The following is an 8,331-nucleotide window of genomic DNA, read 5'->3' as shown; positions in this document are numbered from 1 at the left end:
GTGTATCGCTGTTAGCCGTTAGGTTGGCCCATTAAGATCGTCCTCGTCCGCTCGTACCTCGGCGCAATAGGCGTTGTGGATTTCCTCCCATGTGGTAGGGGGATATTTCATGAGGCGGCTCAGCAGCTTCTTGGTTGCCCTCGAACCATCTCTGCTTAGCCCGTTCTGGAAAGCGGCGACTGCCATACCTTCCGATACGTTTGGTAGACTCATCCTTACCCTGTTAAACCTTGCCAGGAAGTCCCTGAGTCCCTCTCCTGTGTTTTGCCTGACGGCGAAGATGTCGTTGACCCTGGCCTCCGCTTTCTTCGCGCCTGCGTGGGCTGTGACGAACTTATCTGCCATTTCCTCGAACGTTGATATTGCCTTAGCCGGTAGCTGAGAGTACCATGTTAAGGCCCCTCCTGTCAACGTCTCGCCAAACTTCTTCAGCAGTACCGACGGTACCTGTTCTTTCGATAGGTCGTTGCCCTTCACAGCGGTGACGTAGTGGATCAGATGATCCTCGGGATCTGTGGTTCCATCATATACCCTCAAGTAGGGTGGCATCTTGAAGGTTTTTGGGGTGGAGTGAGGGGCAGCTTCTTCAGTGTATGGTTGTTCAACGAATCTTCCCACGTCGTGCTTTGGTAGCAACTTGGGAGCACCGGGGATCTTGTCGACCCTCTCCTGATGTTCCTTCATCTGACCGCGGAGCGCCTTGTTTTCATTTTCCATTTCTTCCATCTTCTTTAGGATGGCCGTTAGCGTGCCATCGTTGGTCTGTGTCTCGATGGGTTTGTTATTTGCTAGTGTAACTTCCGGTTCACCCACGGCAGCAGTGGTACCTACCGTTGGTGTACATCCGATGTTACTTTGTGGTGATCTCTCAACCAAGCCACTTAGAGCGCTTGTTAGCCATCTTTCCAGTAGCTCTTTAACCGCTGAGGGTGCTTCCGTAACCGCAGATGTGGAAGCTCCTTTTTCGTGCAAGATCGTCAGACCTTCGGATGGGGAAGGTGAGATCTCTGCACCCGGTGTGATGCTAGGGGTTGTATTCAGGATGCCATCGTCACTGGCCTCGTTGAGAGGGCCAAGGAGATTGGTAGTGACACCCAATATAGCTTTCGATCTTGTGTTATTTTCGGCCATTTTCTGTTTTTTTATTTTTTTTGAAGTGTAGAGAGTGGTAGTTGGTTGATCTCTAGGTGGATACTATGGTTTTGATTCTCGAACTCCCCACAGACGGCGCCAAATTGTTTGGCTCAAAAGTTAACAATATACTTTGTAAGCTAAAAAACAATCAAAAGTAGAAAAAGGGTAAATCGTAATCAAATATAATAATCCTAGAGATGCAAAGATGATAATATTGTTGTAGATCTAGTATTGCAAAGGGACAGTATGAACTCAATAAGATGCGTTCGTTTGAAGTAGAGATAGAGAGAGAAAGCCAGAAAAATGAGAGAGTTGTATTAGATCAGATGCCCTATTTACAATGTGAAGGTCTCCTTTATATAATAGGAGACCTTCCTCGAAAGAATCAAAAAGTTACAAAGATAGGTAACGTCTCCCTAGTGAAGACATTGAGTCCTAAACGATGTCGCTTTTGCCCCCACGGCCGAGTCGTACCCGCTACGTTGGCAGGCGTACACTTATTGGGCGTACCCACTGGCGTAGAGATGCTGAGAGTCAAATTTGACCCTATACATTAATTATTTGATAAGTGATATTGATTAATTAAGGATGTTTATATTTTGTGTGGTTGCATGCAGTTTGTGGAGTACGAGAAGATGATATACCTAGACGGTGACATTCAGGTGTATGATAATATTGATCATCTCTTTGATTTGCCCGACGGGCATTTCTACGCGGTGAAGGACTGTTTTTGTGAGAAGACATGGAGTCACACGCCACAATACAAGATTGGCTATTGCCAGCAGTGCCCTGATAAGGTCAAATGGCCCAATAATGATGAGGAATTTGGTCAGCCACCTTCCCTTTATTTTAACGCCGGCATGTTCGTTTTTGAGGAGTCCGGAACTAAAATGTTGTTATTTTGGACTCAAAAGACACAAATAAGTGTAAAAAAAAAGTGACCATAATATATATAACGCCAGAAAAGCTGGCGCTATATAATAACGGTAACTGCACCGTTAATATATAGCGCCAGGTTTTCTGGCGTTATACTGACACAGTGATATAGCGCCAGAAAACCTGGCGTTATACCCTTTTTTTCCTGACCCCAGCAATAATAGCAGAGTACAATAATTCAAAAGCGTATAGTGCCAACTTATTTGGCGCTATATATGTAAAAAGAAAAATCTTCCCGGCTCTCCATTTTCTATATAAAGAGGTTAGAATCGCATAGAAATGCATTCAAAAATTTTTTTAACTCTTGTCGAAACGTCTGTTGTTGTTAAATTCTCCAGCATTTTTTTATTATGTCTGAAGAGCGTAGGATAAGAGTTTCATTATATTGGGGTGGTGAGGTTGTGATGGAGAATAACTCCGTGGGCTACAGTTTACCTGCTAAGTGTCATGTTAAATTGCCACTGAAAATGGAGTACGATACATTGATATCGTTGTTATGCAAAAAAGTGAGTGTGAGGAAACGTTCGGTGATACTTAAAGTAACCGGAAGATATCCTTATTCCGTCACTCTGCAAGGGGTTGCTTTTTACTGGGAGTTTAACATCGACGATGATGAAACTTTGAGTGATTTTTTGAGGATCCGGACGAATGTCGGGATTTTCTTGTAATCACAATGTCGGAGATGTACGTGAAGGTCGAAGACGTTCCAAAAAATGAGGTTGTGCGTAGTAGAGATAACCCCCAGTCATCGGGTGGTTATTCTGGAATAGTTTTTGCCGGACAAGTTCCGGATGAAAGAGTTATCTTTGATTTAAACTTATCACCGCCGGTGAATGAGCAGCGAGAAAATAATTTATACCCCGCTTTCCATAACTCACAAGACGAGTGGTAAATTTCAATTTTCATTTGTGTTAATTATGTATATTTTGTTGTATTGAATTTGTATTAACGCTCACATATTTAATAGGGGGTACCGGCCGGATATGAATTTTACAAGTGGCCCATCCGGTAGTCATCACCTAATTGATAATGTCCATCATGGAATTTCATCACATTACGACTTGTAAGTGAAGTGATTTACGCAAAATATGGAAATCATTTATTAATTTAGTAGCTTATATTTTTGTTGGTTGTGCAGTGAAAACGAGCAAGTTGAACTCACTCAATTGCCCGAAAATGATGTATTACATCGGGACCTGGCAGATGCACAGAGTCAGGAACAGAACAGTGATTACGATAACAATGCGGATGAATCCGGGGATGAGACACCCTTTGCTCGTGAGGATGGTGATACAGAGGATGAGGAGGAAGGACCTGATTTGAAGAGAGACCCCCCTAGACGAAGAGTGTACGAGTCCGAAGTGCCGTTTCATTCAAGAGAGATTCCTTACACTGATAACTTGCCAGCCGTGCTGGATGTGGAAGCTCTCACAAGGGATTTTGATGAAATCCGGACAGCAATGTGGGATGAGTCTAGACCAACGGAACTTGCAAAGGGGATGCTTTTTCCTGATAAAGCGCGCCCAAGCAGGGCTTGTAAAATGCACAACGTAAAAGAGTGTCATGAGATGCAGGTATGGGAGTCAAGTCCGACAGTATACAAGGTTGTTTGCCGCAGGTGGTTTTGGCCATGTAATTGGATGTTGCGTGCGACCAAGAAGAAGACAGGTATGTGGAAAGTGGGTAAATACATTCCCACCCACACATGCGAAATGGACACATTCAACGGGAATCACTTCAACTTGGATATTGACTTGATTTCTCTTGTTCTTATTCCACACATCGAACAGTCCATAAGGTATAAAATCAAAGAGTGCATTACATCACTCCAGCAGGAACATGGCCATACCATTACTAAAAGAAAGGCATTTCTCGGGCGCAAACGAGCGTTTGAAATAGTGTATGGTAACTGGGATAAGTCATTTGCAGATCTGCCTAGGTACATGGCTGCACTACAGCATTTTAACCCCGGGACGGTTGTTGAGTGGAAGCTTGAGCGAAGTGCAGGTAAACCAGAATATATATTCAATTACGTGTTCTGGGCGTTTAAACCAGCAATTGATGGATTTTCGCATTGTCGCCCCGTAATATCCATAGACGGCACTCATGTCTATGGAAAGTACGATATCAAGCTGTTAATAGCCGTGGCAGTAGATGCTAATGGACAGATATTTCCTCTAGCTTTTGCTATTTGTGCCAATGAAAGCCAAGAGACGTGGACGTTGTTTTTGAACCACATGAAAGAGCACGTTGTGAAACAGCGTTCCGGTATCTGTCTAATATCTGATCGGCACGGTGGTATCTTAAGTTCTGTGGAGAACTTGCCTGCATAGCAAGAACCTTATGCCTACCATCGTTACTGTGTTAGGCATCTGAAAGCCAATTTCCAGAAGGCATATCCCAATAAGGATCTGCATGATTTGATGTGGATGACATCAACAGACCACCAACAACATAAATTCCAGAGGCGCATGGAATATATCAGGCAAGAAGACGAGGCATCCTATCGTTGGTTAATGCGACATGACCCTAAAAAGTGGAATTTGCATGCGGATGGTGGCAGACGATGGGGAACTTTGACTACAAATGTGTCAGAGTCTTTCAACGGGTTATTGAAGTCGGCAAGAGGATTTCCTGTCACAGCCATGGTGCGGATGTCGTTCAAGAAAATGGCGGAGAGGTTCGTTGAAAGGTCTGCGGCTGCTACGTCATTGATGGAAAGGGGTGTTGAATTTATGCCAGTGCCGATGATGAGATTTGAGAAATACGGATGACGAGCACATTGGCATTCATTTTTGCAGTATGATAATGAAAGAAATGTTTTTGAAGTTCGCACCGCTATCCATCAAAATCGGGGTAATAATGTGCATACTGTAAATGAATCTGCAAGGTTATGCTCTTGTGGAAAATGGTCCATCTACCACATGCCTTGCTCACATGCCATCAAGTGCTTTCAACAAGTTGGTTTAGGTGCAACCAACTATGTTGATCGACAATATAGTGTTTCCAAGTACCTAAGCACATATAGTGGTCAGTTGCAGCCACTGGGTGCTGAGCATTATTGGCCTCCTGAACCATTTAAAATGGTGTGTAACAAGTCCTATTTGCGTAAAATACAGGTGCAGAAGAGAACGCGTATACGGAACCAAATGGATGTTAGTGATACAGTTTATGCGCGAAAATGTGGTATATGCTCACAAACAGGACACGACCATAGAAAATGTCCTTTGGGTGGCAACAGTAATCAAGCTCGGGGTGGGTGTTCTTCTAGTGTACCTAACTACCCATGAGTTGATGTTGTAATAATTAGTTATTATGTGTATGTTGCCTGATTTATGAAATAAAATTATGCTTGTAATAAAATAATTTTTTTCCAAGTCCAGCACATTACCACTCTTCTATGTATAAGAAAAATAAAGATGCTTTGACATTAACATAATTCAACTTTCACAATATTTGGTTTGATTCTAGATAATGGAAGAAATATCGGTCCACTTATTTCACCTTTTTTTCTTTTTCGTTATTTTTCCTCTAGGAATATTTAAACGTAACACGAATTTCCATTTAGTATGTCTGTGTTGTCTTGTCGAACTGAAAAAGCTGACCAGCGACATAAAGTAGTCTTATTAACATCATGATATTTAACACGCTAAATATAGCGCCATTATACCTGGCGTTATGTGTGTGTTGTCTTGTCGAACTGAAAACGGAAAAGGGTTCAAAATGCCCCTAAACTATTGGAAAAGGTTTAAAAATACCCTTCATCCACCTATTAGGCTAAAAATACCCCTCCATCCACCTTTTTGGTTCACCTATGCCCTTTGACCGTTAGGTCAATGCTAAATTAAAAATTATTATTATTCTTTTTGTAAAACTTAAAAAAAAATTACAGAATATTTTCGTTTTATTAAACTAATGCACCAGTAGTTCACTAATTTAGTAAAGTCTTTTTTTTTCAATTTTAACAAAAAACAATTCAGTTTTTACAAAAAAAAAAAAATTCATTTGTTTCAATTTTTGTAAAGCATTTTTTTTGTAAAAACTGAATTTTTTTTTGTAAAAACAGAAAAAAAAAATTAATAAAATATTTTTGTTTTTGAAAAATATTTTTTTTTTACATTTTTTACTGTTTTTAAAAAAAACATAAAAATATTTTTTCTTTAAAAAAAAACTGAAAAACGAAAATAAAACAAAATGCTTAAAAAAATGAAAAAATGAAAAAAATTTTAAAAAACGAAAATATTTTGTTGAAAATATTTTTCAGTTTTTATAAACTAAAAATATTTTATTAAAAACGTTTTTTTCCTGTTTTTACAATTTTTTTCAGTTTTTACAAAAACAAATGCTTTAAAAACTGAAAAAATGAATAAAAATAATATTTTTTTGTAAAAACTGAAAAAAAAAATAAGAAGACTTTACTAAATTAGTGGACTATTGGTGCATTAGTTTAAAAAGACGAAAATATTTTGCAAAATATTTTTTTTGTAAGTTTTACAAAAAGAATAATAATAATTTTTAATTTAGCATTGACCTAACGGTCAAAGGGCATAAGTGAACCAAAAAAGTGGATGGAGGGGTATTTTTAGCCCAATAGGTGGATGAAGGGTATTTTTAAACATTTTCCAAAAGTTTAGGGGCATTTTGAACCCTTTTCCGAACTGAAAAAGCTGAACAGCTGACATAAAGTAGTCTTATTAACATCATGATATTTAACACGCTAAATATAGCGCCATTATACCTGGCGCTATGTGTGTGTTGTCTTGTCGAACTGAAAAAGCTGACCAGCTGACATAAAGTAGTCTTGTCAACATCATGATATTTAACACGCAAAATATAGCGCCATTATACCTGGCGTTATGTGTGTGTTGTCTTGTCGAACTGAAAAAGCTGACCAGCTGACATAAAGTAGTCTTGTCAACATCATGATATTTAACACGCAAAATATAGCGCCATTATACCTGGCGTTATGTGTGTGTTCTCTCGCCTATAAATAACGGGCTCGTTGTAGTCATTTTGTGTGCTCAAAATTTACTAAACGCAAATATTTCATTAAAAGAAAGATTTTTTTTTACTAAAAGGAAATATTTCACAAATGGCTCAACCTCTTCGTCCACCAATGTGCTACTGTGGAAAAGAATGCGTGATGAAAAGTTGTTTTGGAGGTCGTGATGTTGGACGCCGCTACTGGCACTGTATGAACCAGTTGTACAAGGTTCCCGGCGAACCTATGTGTGAGTTTGATGAATGGGTTGATGAACCATGTTATCAAGAATGCTACAGAGAACAATTGCAATCTCTTCATAATATGCGGTTATGCCAACTGGGAGTACAAAGAGAAAGCGATAGAATTATTACAGAAATGAGGGAGAAACTGAAGGAGGGAGGAGATGAAAAATGGAGAGCAGAATGGAATTATGAAGCACAGAAGAAACGTAAAAAAAATATAAACGGGAACTTGCGGAGGTGAAGGCGAGAGTGAAAGAGTTAGAAGAAGAAAAAGAACAAATGGAACAACGATTTAAGTGGTTGGAGCGGAGAATAAATGGCAGCCGGGACTAAACAATGGCATGTATGTGTTTAGTGTATTTTTCATATTTCATGTATTTTTATTATGTTGGCATGTTATGTTTGTGTTTGTGTTGTACTAATGTTTTCCTTGTTTGTTGTACTAAAATTTATTTTAATTGAAGTGGCATTTAAGTTTAAGTGCTTGTGTTGTTATACGAAACAATAAAACACATGGAGAACTAAAAAAAGTAATGGACATATTCGATTAAATATTGTTGTTAATGTATACAAAAATATTACTTACACCAAATAAAAAAAAAGGAAGGCCGACTCAATGTGTCCCGCATCCGGTGTGTCTCAATGTAGCCGTCGGCCTGAGGCGCATCCCCTCCCGCCCGGGTACGCTATCAGGATCATCATCATCAAGTTTTCTCCTTATAGCCGGATGCGGCGCAGGATGACATGTATCGGTGGTGCTGTCAGGTCCAGTAGAAGGCTACATAATAATATAAAACTTAGTTTAGAAAACTACATAATAATTCATAACAATTTATATTATCTTACCATAATCGTGTCTGGATCCTGGATGTAGTCATCTGTTGCAGCATCACATGAAGCCTGAAAAAGGAAATTAATATAGTGTAACAAAATAAATAAGTTATAGTTAAAACAAATTCAAATTCAATACTAATAAACTCATACCTGCGCATGTGAAGAGCTGCCATAACTCAGTCGGCGCCTACTAAATAAATC

At 39.4% G+C, this 8,331-nt stretch overlaps 1 pseudogene; it reads left to right on the top strand.

Annotated features, from left to right (window-relative positions):
• The window catches only part of LOC109215684, a 32,212-nt pseudogene that overhangs the window by 14,617 nt on the left and 9,264 nt on the right, over positions 1–8,331 (top strand).

Source organism: Nicotiana attenuata, chromosome 2 (assembly GCF_001879085.1).
Source record: "Nicotiana attenuata strain UT chromosome 2, NIATTr2, whole genome shotgun sequence".
Taxonomy (NCBI): Eukaryota; Viridiplantae; Streptophyta; class Magnoliopsida; order Solanales; family Solanaceae; genus Nicotiana; species Nicotiana attenuata.
Note: the sequence above shows the minus strand (reverse complement) of the source record. Positions and strands in the feature narration are given on the sequence as shown.